Consider the following 15,410-nt stretch of genomic DNA (forward strand, 5'->3'; position numbering starts at 1 on the left):
GAGTTGGCTTTCTGAAGGAAGGCCTTGAAATAGGGTCTGGAAGGGAAGCAGCCAGATGGAGCAGTGACTCCCAAATAGCATAGAAGAGGAAAAGATAGCTCAGCAGGATTGAGACCCTGAGAGGACTCCAGGGAAGCATCCTATGACTCAGTGTTGAATCCAAAGCAGAACAAAATTAAAGGTATCCCTGGACAGGCTGGGAACTGAGTCTAGAATGTGTGCTTAAGAGCTCAAATGGGTTGGGAGGAAGGATTCTTGGGTTTTTTGAACTGTTAGCCCAGAAGGGGATTGAACTCAGAGTGACTCAGCCAGAGGACTGAGCCATGTGAAATCCCAGAGAAACAAAAAACCCTGGGGGAGGAGGAAACTGAAGTAGGGAATGCCTGCAGTACTGCGGTAGACCAGCACATTACTGTTTTAAACAGCCGACCTGAAGCTTCTGGAAGAACAGTGTTGCATATCTAAGTGGCAGCACAAAAAAAAAAGATACAATGATAATTGCCAGATATTTTTGAACGGTTTTTCCACTAAAAATTTTTTGCTTTCTGAAAAATAACTCTTCTTGACACAGGAATATTTAGTCTTATTCTGTGTGTTCCCTGATAAATTCCATAAACTCTGGATTGATCTGGATTTCTAATTCCTTTTATTATTGTATCAGGTTTTTCAAATACGATGCATTTCCACATTTTGCCACAAAATGGGAAAGATTTGAACAGACAAATGCATCTAAATAAGGCTAATCCTGAAGGAAATCTTTCTGTTGACTACAATAAGAGTACGACATAGACCAATGTTTTGAGTCAAACCAATAAAAGCCATTACATTCACTGCTGAATCCCTAGTAAAACTGATTGGATGTCACTGAAGTATTATTCCCAAAAGGGTGCTCACACTTGGATTAGTCATCGTTTAAGTGGGTAAAAGCAAGTCACTTAGAGACAGATAGGAGTAATTTTTGGATCAAATGTGATATTGATTCCTCAGATGCGCAGCGATTATTCTCATCCAGAATCTTTCCCTGTTGTTTCATCTTCTCTTGTCAAGGTGCAGTCAAAATGTTCAGGCAGTGCTGTCACAAAGAATCTGAATGTTTAGATATTACAGTGTAGCGGCTTGAGGAGTACCACCTCATGGCCAGGGTTCGTTTAACAGGTGTGCTGCTCCTATTAGCTAGGATTGCCAGGTATCTGTTTTTTAACTGGAATTCCCAGTCGAAAAGGGACCCTCCCCAGCCTGGTGAACATGAGTGAGTGAGGGTGGAGGAGAGCGAGTGATGCGGGGATGGAATGAGCAGGGCAGGGCTTCAGAGAAGGGGAGGGGCAAGGGTGTTCGGGTTTTTTTTTTTTTTTAGCCCATTCTTGCAGGCCCCTTAAATATTCCAGATAGTCTCTGACTCACAGCACTCCTTTTTGAGGCTGGTTTCATATTAAACATAGTTCACACAAACCTCAGAGTTCTAAATCACAAAATAATCCAACAGTTCTCGGAGTCCCAATACAAATTCCAAAATAAGAACCTCCACCTGAAGCCTCTAGTCCCCATCCCTCTCTGGCTGGAGCTCAGGTGTGTGTGTGTGTGTGTGTGTGTGTGTGCGCGCGTGTGTGTACAAATACTCACTCACTCTCTCTTTAGGGATTGTGAGAGCTCCTGAGAGTGAGGCTGTTTGTTCTGTGCTGCGTGAACCAACAGGATTTTTTTAGTGTGTTGTTGGTTTCTCCTTTTTTAGGGGTGGTGGTTTTTCTCTGAGGTCCACTTCAGATGGGTTTAATGGTTTGACCCACAAGCATGTAGTTCTGTGTGTGCCTGCTGTCTCCTGCATTGTGGAGAATGTGTTGCTGAGTGTTGGTAAGATTGCTGTCTGTGCTAATATAAAATCTGCCTCTTAAATGAGCAAATCTATTGTGATCTTCCTGTCCCGTGACCAATTTGTGAATCATTTGGTACAGGAGGGACTCTGGGTCAAGGAGACTTTTGTTCAAGTTTTTCCTTTGTTTATTCGTGCTACTAAGTATCTCTTTCCAGTGCCATCCCCCCACTCCCTCCACAATGAGATACTTATGTCTGATCTCTCCCATTATGTTAAGGTAGTTTGTGCTATTGGGATGATTCCATTAGGCTGCAAGAACTCAAATGTGAGGCATGTTATGTCATTCTGGCACCAGGTTTATGTGATTCTAAATAACTCTGAACAGTACTTGAACCTGGTTTTAAAGCACCACATAGATGGGGTGAATTATACAGGGTTTCTGGTGGCACCTTAAAGACTAACAGATTTATTTGGGCATAAGCTTTCGTGAGTAAAAACCTCACTTCTTCGGGTGCATCCGAAGAAGTGAGGTTTTTACTCACGAAAGCTTATGCCCAAATAAATCTGTTAGTCTTTAAGGTGCCACCAGACTCCTTGTTGTTTTTGTAGATACAGACTAACACGGCTAACCCCTGATACTATACAGGGTTTGCAACTCTGGAAATATGAAATGTTACCTCTGTGGTGACCCTGGTCATTTGAGGGCAGGAGGTCCCTGTTAACAATGTGGAACCCCAGGATGGTGGAGAGGAGTCTGGAACATCAAGGGACTAGCAGGGACCCACCTGCATCTCCACCACCAAATTCTATCTCCCCCCTCCTTGTATGTGGTCTGCCGCTGTCCAGAAAGCAGCATCCCCCGTGAGGAACCCTCTGTGTCTGTCACTTGTGACTGGACAGAAGTATGTCCTGGAGCTTGAGGAGCACTTCCTTGAGGAGGAAACAGAGACAGGTTCTAGAAATGGAGGTGAAGAGCAGATCAATGATGGATTTATGCAGGACTATTTCTAAAAGGACTAAGACTTTGGAGGCTCCTGAGCTGCGGGCAGTGCCTGAGGATGGAGCTGTGTGCTCTGAGAAGGAAGATAACGTTACACTGAGTGGCAGCTTCATGCATGAAGCTCTCAGCTTCCCTGGCATGGTGAGCTGTGAAGGCACCAGTCCTGCATGCTGCAGTGATGGTGCTGGGTCCAAGCCTGGAGCTGAACTTCCTACCAGTTTTGGGGAAAATAGATATACCAGCTGCCCCCACAGTGTCACAATGGCTGCTCAATGTTCTTTTTGAGCTGGTAGAGTCTGAGATGATGAGGTGAGGGAGCATGTGGGGATTGTTCAAGATATATAGGCCTCCCGATGGGACTTCCACTTTCCATTGTCTCTCTGTGCTGCTTAGCTCTCTCTATCTAGTCTCTCTGGTGTTGCTTAACTTTGGCTCTGTAAATATTAATGAATGCCAGGATGATCATAAAAGAGTACGACTCTGAATTTCTCAAATGAAAATGAGCTGATATGCTTCTGCAAGAGACCCTGATAATCAGGGGAAGTGGCTGACGAAATGGGATGGGGAGGCTTTCTTGAGCCATAGCTCCAATGTCACTTCTGGGATGGCTGTTCTCTTTTCCCAGGGTGCAGGGGCACAGTTCCTCTCTGTGAAGATCATCCAGGGCTGGCTTCTCCAGGTGAAGACACACATTGGCACTATTGTTATTAATCTTTTTACTTTGTATGACACTACTCTGAGGTGACATTGTGTCTCCTTTCTGCACAAACTTGCCCATGCTATGCTCTGTGACCCCAATACCATTATTGTTCTGGGAGAGGATTTCAATTGCATGGTACATTGTTTTAGATGGAACTATGAGGAATCACACTCTCAGTCAGTGAGGAAACTGTATTGTCTCCTGAAGACCTTTGGATTAATAAATATTTAAAGGCTCTCTCACCCTCCTCCCCCGTTTACCTTTCAGTCAGGAGTACTGCTTTCTTCCAGCCACATCTCAGAGGCTAGATTGGATTGCTTTTATACCATGAAGGTCAGTGTGAATACATTTGTTTGGTCTTCTATGTCTCCCATTCACTTATCTGATCATCCTTATGTCTCTAAGTGTGTCTCTCCATGTTCTTGCCTGTGCTTCCCAGTGGTGCTTTAATACCAAATTATTACAGGACTTGAATGTCACCCAGTTGTTTGCTGAGTTTTGAAGGTGCTGGCTGCAGCACAAGCTCCTGTATGAGCCCCTGAGACGCGGGGGGGGGATGGCAGGAAGGTCCACATCCAACTGTTCTGCCAGCCATATGTCCAGGCAACCACGCAGTCCTTCCATCAGCCATGAGTGCCCTAGAATGTCAGCCCTTGATGTGGTAAATCTGGTGTAGATTCACCAAACCTTAACTGAGAAGTACTGACTACTGAGATGCTTTTTGGAAGAGAAGGTGCAAGGGGACCTGCTTTGAGCCCATTTTACTCAGCTGCATGAAACTGACATTCCCAGAAGATTCTTTTTCAGGTTGGAGAAGACCACCTCAGTCAATTGACAGGTTTTCTGCCCCTGGCTGCTGGATGGTCATCTGACAGCTGCCACCGCTTAGTGCAGGAAAGCAGCTGTTTCCTCTTACAGTATTTTGTATTCACCTGAATCCTGTGATGCTGGCAATGGAGAAGCTGCATCAGGAGCTATCCCACTGAGGAACAGCAGTTCTTGGATGCTCTGCTGTCATTGCAGGAGCTCTCAGTTGCAGTCCAGCAGCTCCCTACAGGCAAGGCCTCAGGTATCAATGGGCTGCCATCTGAATTGTACAAATGTTTTCTGGTCTCTTACCGGTCCTGACTTTTTTTTTCCTAGTGGTGTTGGAGTGTAACCAGGAGAAAGAGCTGCCCCTTTGGTGCTGCAGGGCAGTGATCACTCTGCTGCACAAAGTAGGAGACCCTCTGTGACTTATAGCACTGGACACCTATTTCTCTTCTCTGTTCTGATTAAGATTTTTATTCAGGTCCATAAGTAACAGACTAAAAGACTGTCTGGACTCATTGATACACCCTGATCAAACATAATGTATTCCTAAATTCTGTATTCTTGATAACTTGTTTTTAATTTGTGATGTTTTTACTGTTTAGCAAACTTTGTAATCTGGATGTGAGGCTTATTCCAATAGACTAGAAGGCCTTTCATAGAGTTAACAACTATAGTTATCTTAGAAGCTTTTGGGGTTGGGCCAGTGTTCTCCTCATACATTTCTTTATTGTACTCTAATGTTTGTAGTGTCTTAAAGATTAATGGGGGTCTCAGCTGCTGCTTTCCAATCCAGAGGCATTCATCAGGGATATCCTCTGTCTGGAATGTTGTGTGCTCTGATTTTGGAGTCTCTCCTGCACTTCCTCAGAAGCTGCCTGACTGGCCTTTCTATTCCAGGGTGCAGATGCTTTCTCATCAGCCTATGCTGATGATCTCAGTTTTTATCATGTCGGACAGTGACATGCAGGCACTTTGTTTACAAGTGTAGGAACAGGCATCTTCTGCCTGCATTAACTGGGCTTGGAGCAATTTGATCTTACTGGGCTCTTGGGAATGTAACACCCCATCTTTTGTTGCCCCAACAATGGCAATGGGGCACCTCTGAGATTAAGATATATGGGGGAGAGGGGTCTTTTTCAGATCTGAACAACATATATTAAGGAACTGGGAGGAGGCTGAGAAGCAGATGCAGGACTGTCTGCAGAAATGACACTGGATGCTTCCTGGACTCTCCTTTCAGGGATAAGTTTTGATTTCAAACAACCTTGTGTCCTCAGTGTTAATGTCTGGATCCTTCCCTGGGCCTTTCGGATGGATTCAGAGGCATATTAATTTTTTTAATAGTTACCATGGGTTGCACCCTACTTTGTTTTTCCTACCCTTGGATGAGGTGGGCCATGAACTCACTGACTTAGTCAGCAACGTGGCAGCCTTTTGCCTACAGTCTGTTCAGTGATTGCTGTAACTCTGACCCCCCCTCTGGCCTAGAAGTCCCTTCCCTTCTCTCTCTCCTCCATCATGCTGTGTGGATGGGCTTTAACTCTCACCTATTTTTGTTGCCATCTGGGCAATTAGAGTCTAGATTACACAATGGAGGCAAATGGTCTTTCTAATGCCTTGAGACTTCTGCAAAGTGCATAACTGGACCAGGCATTTTCCAGTGTATGGTTCTCGGAAGAGCTGTTGTATTCTAACCCAATTTTTCCTGCTGAAGCTCTTACCTCTGGAAGCCTGTTTTCTGTCTTTTCCCAGGCCATGTTGACTAAACTGTCTCACCTGACTGTTCTTAGTTAGTCAAGCTGGAAGTTGGTGACAGCTCTTGCTGCTTAGACTAGAATTTGATCTGTGTGTTTTTTTGGATATAGTCCTTGCTCAGTCCAGGCAGCGCTCCCTCAGCAGGCTGCCTAGTATTTACAAAAAGTTTTTCCTGGACTGTTCTTCCAGGGGAATCCTGTGTTCCCCCTCACTAGTTGTCTCCCATTCTGTGGACGAGGTCCTTGTGGAACTAGACAAATTATTGTTCTGGAAGGGTTTGGTAAATGGTCCTTTTGCATTGACCAAAAAGCAGCTCTCTGGCATGTGTCAAGGTGCAGCATTATGTCTGATCTCCCTGTTAGTCTGGAGGATGCTTTGTCCACAGCCTGCAGGATGTGGTACTAACTTCATCTTCCTAGGTGCTCTGATAACTTGAGTGGAAGGTCCTGCATAGAATGATAGCAACAAATGGTTTGTGAGCCATACTTACTCTTGATGTGTCTGCACAGTGCTCCTTTTGTTCAGCTTCAAACTTTTTTCCTACACTACCACTATTAATTCCTCTTTTTGTTTTTTGCAACAGCTTTTCAGTGGTTTGGGACTTTTTCTCCAAGCCCCTCTTTGTTCTGGGAACAAGATACAGTGCTCACATTCAGACAGTTTTCTGCCAAGCTGACTTCTTGCTGGGTCAGGCTAAATTGGCCACTTTGAAACTTCACCAGAACAAAGAAGCAGGGTAGTGGGGTGAGATATTCTCTAGTGTTCTTCACACTGATTGTGGCCCAGCTGCAGATTTGTAAATTGATTTGTAACCTGGACACTTTTTGGTTGACTTGGTGTGCTAACAATATTATGGGTGAACTTAACGGTGATGATGCTTTAGTGATCCATGTTTGTTTGCTTAAGATGGTTTTGTTTTGTTTTGTTTTATTTATAAATTGTGTGTATATTGTAAATTTATAACATATTAAGTAGTTTTTAATGTGACTTTATGTGAATATAGGTGCTTTTTCATGTCACACATTTCTCTGTCAATCAGCCCACCCCCTGCTGTTTTTATATTGGAATCCCATATTTCTCCCAGGTGGTGTTCATCTTGTAATTAGGACTAGCTTAGCCCCAGGCTTTCCAACCCATGGGCAAGTCATTCTGTTACATGCACAAAAAGGAAATCTAGTATTATAAAAAACTTTTTTGTCTTTTTTTCAAGTAATTGTCAGGGAAAACAAAATGTTTTCACTGAAAACAGATTTCATTAACAATGGACAGATTAAACTAAGAAAATATTTTTTCTGTTAAAAGCATCTTCCAATGTGGTATTAAAATGTATACAATTTTGCATGGCAATATAACCAGTCAAATGTTTTCACTGAAAGCATTTTATCATGTCATGTTGCTGTACTTGTTTCAATGGCAAAATTATCTTCTTTTGTTCTCTTATATTAGAGAGAAAACTTTAAAACTGGACATTTTGGGGGGGGAAATAAAGTTGTGACATCTTGTGAGACTTCTCAATATATTGCCAAAGAAGTTATTTGTTGTCCAAACTGTCATACTGTGGTAATGATTGGGTGGGGGGAGGTGCATTTTTCTTTTTCTGTCATGAAATTTATATTGCCCAAACTTTCTCTGTGCAGTGCAGTACTTGATACATTTCTGCTTTATCACTCTCATCTGCTCTTCCCGGTGAGAGATCACCACTTTTATTTGCTAGAAACTTGCTTCTTTTGATACAGTATATTCATGCCAGGATGATTTCAAAAAAGTCACTGCCTGTGCCTGTGGAGTTTTGGGGGTGTCAACTGTCTGTTTACTTCAGCAGTATGAAGCTATATTTTGGATTAAGAATGAATTGTCAAAACAAGGGAAGTCCATAGTCTACAAATGCTGCCTATTAGTTGTTCTGCTGCTGCTGCTAGAAATATTTGTTATTAGACTGACAATTTATTAAATAAGAACCTATCTACATTCTATCTGTAAACATTTGGTCAGCTTGTCTATGTGCAAATAGATGTTTTCCCTTCATATTCATATTTGATTTCTTCATGAAAATACAGACTCATATAAATCCTAGCCACATGCCAGTGCACATCCCTATAAGCCTCCAGTTTTTCTTTCTTGAATTGGGTGAAAATTATTCCAATTCCAGCATAAAAGATCCCTGGCAAAATCACCTAATGCCTGTGGTTTATTATGCATCAGTCCCTAAGAGTGACTGTCCTTAAGCTCAGTTAAAGCCTTACATAGTGAAAAACGAACTTCTGGGCAATCTATTTCCTTGCCTACACTACAGGCAATAAGAAGTGCAAATGGGGCACTCAATAAATCATCTAGTGAGCATTTAAACTAATTAAAATGTGATGATGGCTGTTTTTAAGATCTCAGTTCATAATTTATAATGCAGTCTAAGTGAAAAATCTTAAAAGCTGGTTTCTGTGAGGTTAGCTTTCAGTTCTGAAATGTGACAGATCTCACTTCTATCCAACATATAAAAAAAATATTAAACCAATATGGGCAAAAATTAAGAAGCACTACTACTTTAAATTGACATTGCAATACAATGGTTCTAGCTCAGGAAAGCCTGTCTGTTAAGAAATCTTGGAGTTATGTCTCTTTTTTTTTAAAGGAGAAATTAGAATACATGACTATGATGATTTATTTTTTGTCAACACAGGGCACTGGATGGACTGCTGTCCTTCCTGTCATAATTTTGGTGCTGGACTGGGTAGAGCATGAGTTGTTAAAGCAGCGCCTGGCCATGGGATCAGGTAATCTTCTGCCAGCTTGCCTCCTGAAATAAGTGTGGGTTTTGCTCCCACCTCTGTCCCACAATTTCTCCACAGAGAACACCTTTCAGATCCTCCATAATGAAGGACCCACTCTTTCAGAGGTGGTCCCAAGGGCAGCCACTGGCTATGGAATTTCTGGCAATGTTGCTCCATTTGAATCTTGCTGCCTAAATCAGAATGGGAGGATACTGCAGGAGATAGTACAGAGGCAAAGAGCCTCTGCACAAATGGTCCTTATTTCACCTGATATCCTTTCATCCATTTTTTTTTTTTTACAAATCACACTTCAATATCCTTACTCTCTGTAATTATCACTCAATTGCAGTCTTTTCATTTCAGTTACCTTCCTGACATAGCTGCTTCATTCCATTGCATTCTTTTTTTAACTTACTTCAATTAAATTAACTGTCTCAACAACTTTCATACCATGTTAAATCATAGTAATACTTTAACATGTAGCCTAATATGAGGGTGCCTTCCTCAAATTATTCAACTCCCAAAGTTCTTATGTTCTAGCTGTGATGTCATTAAAACCAAAACTTTTTGAAGATTTGGTCTCTGCTTAGCTGTCAAGGTATTTATTTCTGTAGAAGACCAGACTAGACAGGCATGCAATTTTAAATAGTTTTCTAACATGAGATTACTATAAAATACTTGTCAACAGCAGAAAATTGAAGAAAGGTTGATTTGTCTGGTTGTTGCAGATGTCTAGCTCTGATGAATTTCAGTAGCTTTCTCAGTGAGTTTTTCCTCCTTCATAACTGAAAATTATTTTGAAACAATCCTTGTTATTGAGGCTTTGGCTAATGTTCCAGTTACACGTTTCTTTTGGGTATCTAAAACTTGAACTCCATCTTACTTTTCTTCAGTAGTATTTTTCTTTCTCATGCATTTTTCCTTTTTCTAAGTAATCCCTTTTCTCTAAACTAGATCCAATCAAATTTCCCCCATGAATCCTTTTTCCTTTAAAAGGAGGAGATGACATGAAATGAAGAAAAAACAAACAAAGGATTGCTTCTGTAACTGCTCTTAAGACCTCAAACTGGTCTATTAGTATTATCCCTCCCACTCAAACAGAATGTTAGCAGCAGCACTTGTGATTCCCTGTGATGACTGATTAGTGCCATCCATTTAAAAAAACTAGTCTCCTAAGGATAGCAGTTTCTTCCGCTCACTGTCAGCTACCGGTAGTATCTCATTGTCTGAGCTCAGCAACTGACTAGATAAACATTATTTTATGCAGTGTTGTTGTAGCCATGTTGGTTCCAGGATATTAGGGAGACAAGTTGAGTGAGGTAATATCTCTAATTGGACCAACTTCTTTTGGTGAGAGAGACAAACTTTCAAGCTCACATGGCGCTCTGTTGGTGAGAGAGACAAACTTCAGTCAGGATGTAAAGAAGAGCTCCATGTGAGCTTGAAAGCTTGTCTCTCTCACCAAAAGAAGTTGGTCCAATAAAAGATATTACCTCACCCACCTTGTCTAGATAAACATTAATCACTCTTAGGTCCTGAACATGCAATCCTTGCTCAGGACTGTACTTCTGTCTCACCTAATTAGTTAATGAGTGTGTCAGTGAACCAGAATTCTGGTGTGAGTAAGTATTGCTCATCTGGGACCTCTAAATGGCTCCAACATTCTGAAGAAGAATCTATACTGAACTATACAAATATAACTGAAATTCTCTCTCATAGCTATTTTCATCATAAATAACTTATTTTCTTCTACAACAAACACAAATGACTGTTTCTTGGTTCCTGTTATAACAGCATGCTAGCCAGCTCAATCTTTTCAATTTTCAATTCTTTTTATGTACTAATTTCATATCTGCTCTAATGCCAGCTATTGCAAAGCTTTATGGCTTTCCACAACAAAAATATCACGTCCAATCTGACGGCATGGCTAAAGCTCCATTCTGACTCTGTCACATTACACCAAAATTAACTCAGCACTAGCCAATTTCAGTTCCATATCAGTTCTTGTATTAATCCATATAAAATATCAACTTTCTGACTGATTTTTCAGACACACCAGGGGAAAATCTCTGCTGTAATAATCTCCTTTTATATTTCACTTACAGACCCACTAGGCAATTATTCTCTTCCATGTTCCCTCAAAAAGTAGCACACCTGCTGTAGTGTCTATTAAAAGTCCGCAGTGCTGCTAAATTTTCCATATAACTTCCTATACCTACATCATACTTCAATATGAATATAGAATTTTATATTCACTTATTTATTATTTATATTGATTTATTGGGGGCCATATTTTTTCCCGTATTGAGATCTGCTTGGCACAGAGGAGCGAGAAACAGGTTGTCAGGGATCAGTTATGGCTCTCTGAATCGCTGCTGCTGTGTTGGCTGCTTGCTTTAACTTATGCAAGCTGGCAATGGTCTCCAAGGGACCATCCTGCAGCAAAGAATTACTGGATAGTAATTATATGTATTATACCCCTCTTAAGCTCAGCATGCCTGTCTGCCAGTTGAGAGCCCCTCATCACCAGGGAGATTCTCTTCTGAGCAAATCCAGCCAGAGGGGGAGAGAATCTGGCCCTTTGTCCCACTGTGGTCTGAAATACTTTATGAATTTCCATTCACCATTTAATAAGCACTAACACAATTTTCTCATACTTCTACCATACATAGCATACAGTATGGGCTAGTTTACAATTGTATGTAATACATTCAGTTTCAAATTTAGTTTAGACATAAGTAAAATCATACTGTCCACCAAAAAAAAAAAAGTATTTAGGCCCTGATTCAGAAAGGTTGCCTAAACAGGTGCTGAAATATCTCCTGTTCATTTTTTTGTTTTTTTAATTAATTTTAATTTACTAAATCTTTCTCCATATAACAGATAACTGATTTCATGGTTGGTCCTGTAGTCAGTGATCTTTCATTCAGACAATCATAGCCTATAGAGCTAGCTTTAGCACTTTTATTCAGCAGTAATGAAAAGATCCTACAGCCTGTATCCTGTAAGACCTTGGCTTCAACAGTTAGCATAATGCTTGAACTTTGGCACAGATAAATGGCCCAATGGTCACCCTAAGTTTTGGGGAACTGGAAACAGTGTTTTAGGAGAAGTCTGTCTATAACAGGGATCAGCAACCTTTCAGAAATGGTGTGCCAAGTCTTCATTTAGTCACTCTAATTTAAGGTCTCGCGTGCCAGTAATACATTTTAACGTTTTTAGAAGGTCTCTTTCTATAAGTCTATAATATATAACTAAACTATTGTTGTATGTAAAGTAAATAAGGTTTCAAAATGTTTAAGAAGCTTCATTTAAAATTAAATTAAAATGCAGAGCCCCCCGGACCAGTGGCCAGGACCTGGGCAGTGTGAGTGCCACTGAAAATCAGCTCGTGTGCCACCTTGGGCACGTGTGCCATAGGTTGCCTACCCCTGGTCTATAATGACACCAGCAAACCACAGGAACAGGATTTAACACCAGGTCTTGGATCCTTTAGGATAGGAACTTCTACAGATGTCTGACTACAAGAGTGCCAAGGCGATGAACTGATGTATATGATAAGTTGGGATCATTAATATACTAACCTATAGGAGCAGGGCTCCCCAACTTTATTAGGGAGAGGAAATACAAATAAGGAAGAGGGGACAAACCCCCTACTGAATATGCATTAGACATAGTGGCGTCAGTGTAACGTATTATAATAGTTGTGTCCCAGTTTGTATGCAGGAGGAGAGAGAGATGTAGCCCTTGGGAGGGGCCAGGATGATGGCCACTGGTGGCAATAAGGATGGTGATGAGTAAGATGATGGCCAACAGATTGTTCTGCAAGGAATGGTATGAGTATATGAATGTTCAGATTTACATTCCTTATTGTCTCTATCTACCTTGCTGGATTAAAGTGTTTGTGACTTTGCTAAATGTATTAACAAACTATTATGCATATAGAAGGATTCCTAAAGTGTGATTGTTGCAACTTTGCACATTTGGGTTCCCAATTAAACAGTAATTTTAATAATACAGGGCCTGATCTTGGGACAAGAACCTTTCAAACCTCAGTGATAACTGGGAATTCTTAAGTAATCAATATAATTAATGCACAATCCATAGATCAGGCTACAAAGTCAGGTTTGTTAAATATTCTCATGCTGCTTGGGGCCTTGTCTTCATAGGATGTATTTTCATTATGTTCTGATTATCATTTTGAACTTGAATTACACCAATTCTCATTGTCATTATCAGAAGATATATTAGTAACAGCAACAGCTTCTGAGTGAGAAGTGTCCATGTTTGCTTTACAAATCTCAATTGTCTTAAGTTGTTTGGATTTGCTCAGTTGTTGTACTGCTGCCATAAAATGTTGTTTTTAACAAATGCTAGAAGATCAGACTACCTATTTGTCAGCAGTAATGGCAGATCTTATTTTTCCTTTCAGAAAATGCTATGTATCATACTGCAGTAATTCATTTGATGGGTACAGGAGAAGCAAGACATTTGTTGCTGTGATTATGTGACAATGGCAATTCTGCATTCCACAGCTCAGATATATTCTAAAGAACTATAGAACGAAATGGAAGAACCCAGAGAACCAAATGGAAAACGGTTGTCTTTCAATGGTTCCCTGTTAATTTTTATCTGGAACAAATGTTTTTGAAACCTCTGAGGAATGGATTGCAGCTTTTATATAATTTATTATTAATTTTACTTTACAAATTCTAAAATGTGACTTTAAATTTCATGGTACCTTTTTAATCCAGCAAGCAAATGCTAAATGAATCTTCAGAGTCGCTTTCATTTTATTTATTTATTTCTCCATTTATATATTCCTTATTTGGCTTTAGAGGAGATGAGCTATATTTAACATTCTTGCATAGACACCACAGTTATTGGGTTTAAATAATCTGTATTGGGGTTAAATGTATGAGTTTAATACAGATATTTCCTATATTCAATATTTTGAAAAGTTTTACTTGTGTAGCCCAAGGTCCAGTGTGCTTCAACAGCAGCCCTGAGAACTACAAGTTGTGGACTACAAACTGCAACATCTTGGGAGAACTTCTTGGTTCCTGCCAGGATGTACCTTCTGCCCCCCAGCAGGAGGTCTCAGCACTGACTGAGACCTCCTGCTGGGGGGGTCTCAGCACTGACTGAGCTGGGAGCACGTAGCAGGCAAGCAGAGAGGAGGCTGATGGACTGTAATCCTGTTCTATGTTCTTTACAGAATAAAGCCTTGTTCCTGGTGGTTTGTCTGAGTGGGTCTGGTCTGAGGTGAACACACACTGACACATAATGCAGAGCACACAAAGGAGCCTTAGGCCCAGTTTCCCAAAGGGGAAGCCTACCTTGTGACTTTGCACAATTATCTTGAACAACCTAATACTGGGCCAGTGAACAGGATGGAGGGTTACACTGGGATAAAAAGTTTGTTTTGCTCAAGGTCTACTAAAGGTTAAAGAACAAGAATGGCCATATCAGGTCAGACAAATGGTCCACGTACCCCAGTATCCTGCCTTCCACCAACAGCCAGTTCTAGATGCTTCAGAGGGAGTGAACAGGACAATTTAATGAGTTATCCACCCCAGTCCCACTTTCTAGCAAAATCATCCTTCTCCTCTGTGTACAGGATGATCAAATGCTCACAATTAAGTTAGCACAAATGTTTGCTCATTTTAAGGCTTAAAAATAAATACATTTATGTAAAAATTGAAAGTATAAATAATTGTGTAAATGTAGATTGAGGGAGACATGTGCAGCACACACATATTCATTGTTTTTAGAAATAGTGAATATTTCCTAATGAATGGTTTATTCAACAAAATCTGCTTCATTTTCTCCTTGCACAATCTGATTTCTTAGGTTTTTTCATTTGGATCTCCAATGCTCCACTAAATTTTCATGGATTTTGTTATTCTTTGTCTAAGTTGTGTTGCTTAGGTATAACTGGACACTCAAGTTTAGCTGGGGGGCTTTCTGTACTGTAGTTGGAGGAGTGCAACTCTTTTCTATGGATTTCACGTGAGAACGTTTGCAGAAAGCAAATCTAAAAAAAATCACTTTTCAAAAGCATTTCTAAATGATTAAAATCACTTTCCATAAGCATTCATGCTAGTAAAATTAAATCACACAATATTTTGCAGCACATGAACAAGATCAAAACAAGTTCATATTAAATATTGATGTAAGAATATAGGCCAACATTGGGCCTGAATGAACTATGGCTTTAAATTGAGTCTGGATGCTAGCATGAGTGATCACAAGTGGTCACAAATGTTTTCTTAACTACTTCTTGACTATTTATTGCCTTTTGTTAGCTATGGTATCTTATTAAAGAATTTAAATATATCTACAGTCTTTTAATATAGGATGAGTTTCTTATAAGATGAGGGTCATGCATTTAGATTTTATCACAGAACTAGACACTCTTCATTTTTTTTAATCTTTCCTGCTGTGTGATCTGATTATTTAATGTGGGGATTTTCCCTCCTTTAAAATTGTGAACTATTGATTGTTCCTTTAGCTTTTTGAACATGTCACCAATGAAGAAATAGTCAGCTAAGAGGTCACACAGAA

General features: G+C 40.4%; 1 long non-coding RNA gene across 1 annotated transcript; it reads left to right on the plus strand.

Moving 5' to 3' along the window:
- Positions 1 to 3,507: 3,507 nt before the first annotated feature.
- On the plus strand, positions 3,508 to 15,132 carry LOC135982214 (uncharacterized). The gene is made up of 4 exons (XR_010599459.1): positions 3,508 to 3,843; positions 4,654 to 8,846; positions 12,559 to 12,677; positions 13,819 to 15,132. It is a non-coding gene; the product is annotated as an uncharacterized LOC135982214 (long non-coding RNA).
- Positions 15,133 to 15,410: the final 278 nt, after the last annotated feature.

This window comes from Chrysemys picta, chromosome 3 (genome assembly GCF_011386835.1).
Source record: "Chrysemys picta bellii isolate R12L10 chromosome 3, ASM1138683v2, whole genome shotgun sequence".
NCBI lineage: Eukaryota > Metazoa > Chordata > Testudines > Emydidae > Chrysemys > Chrysemys picta.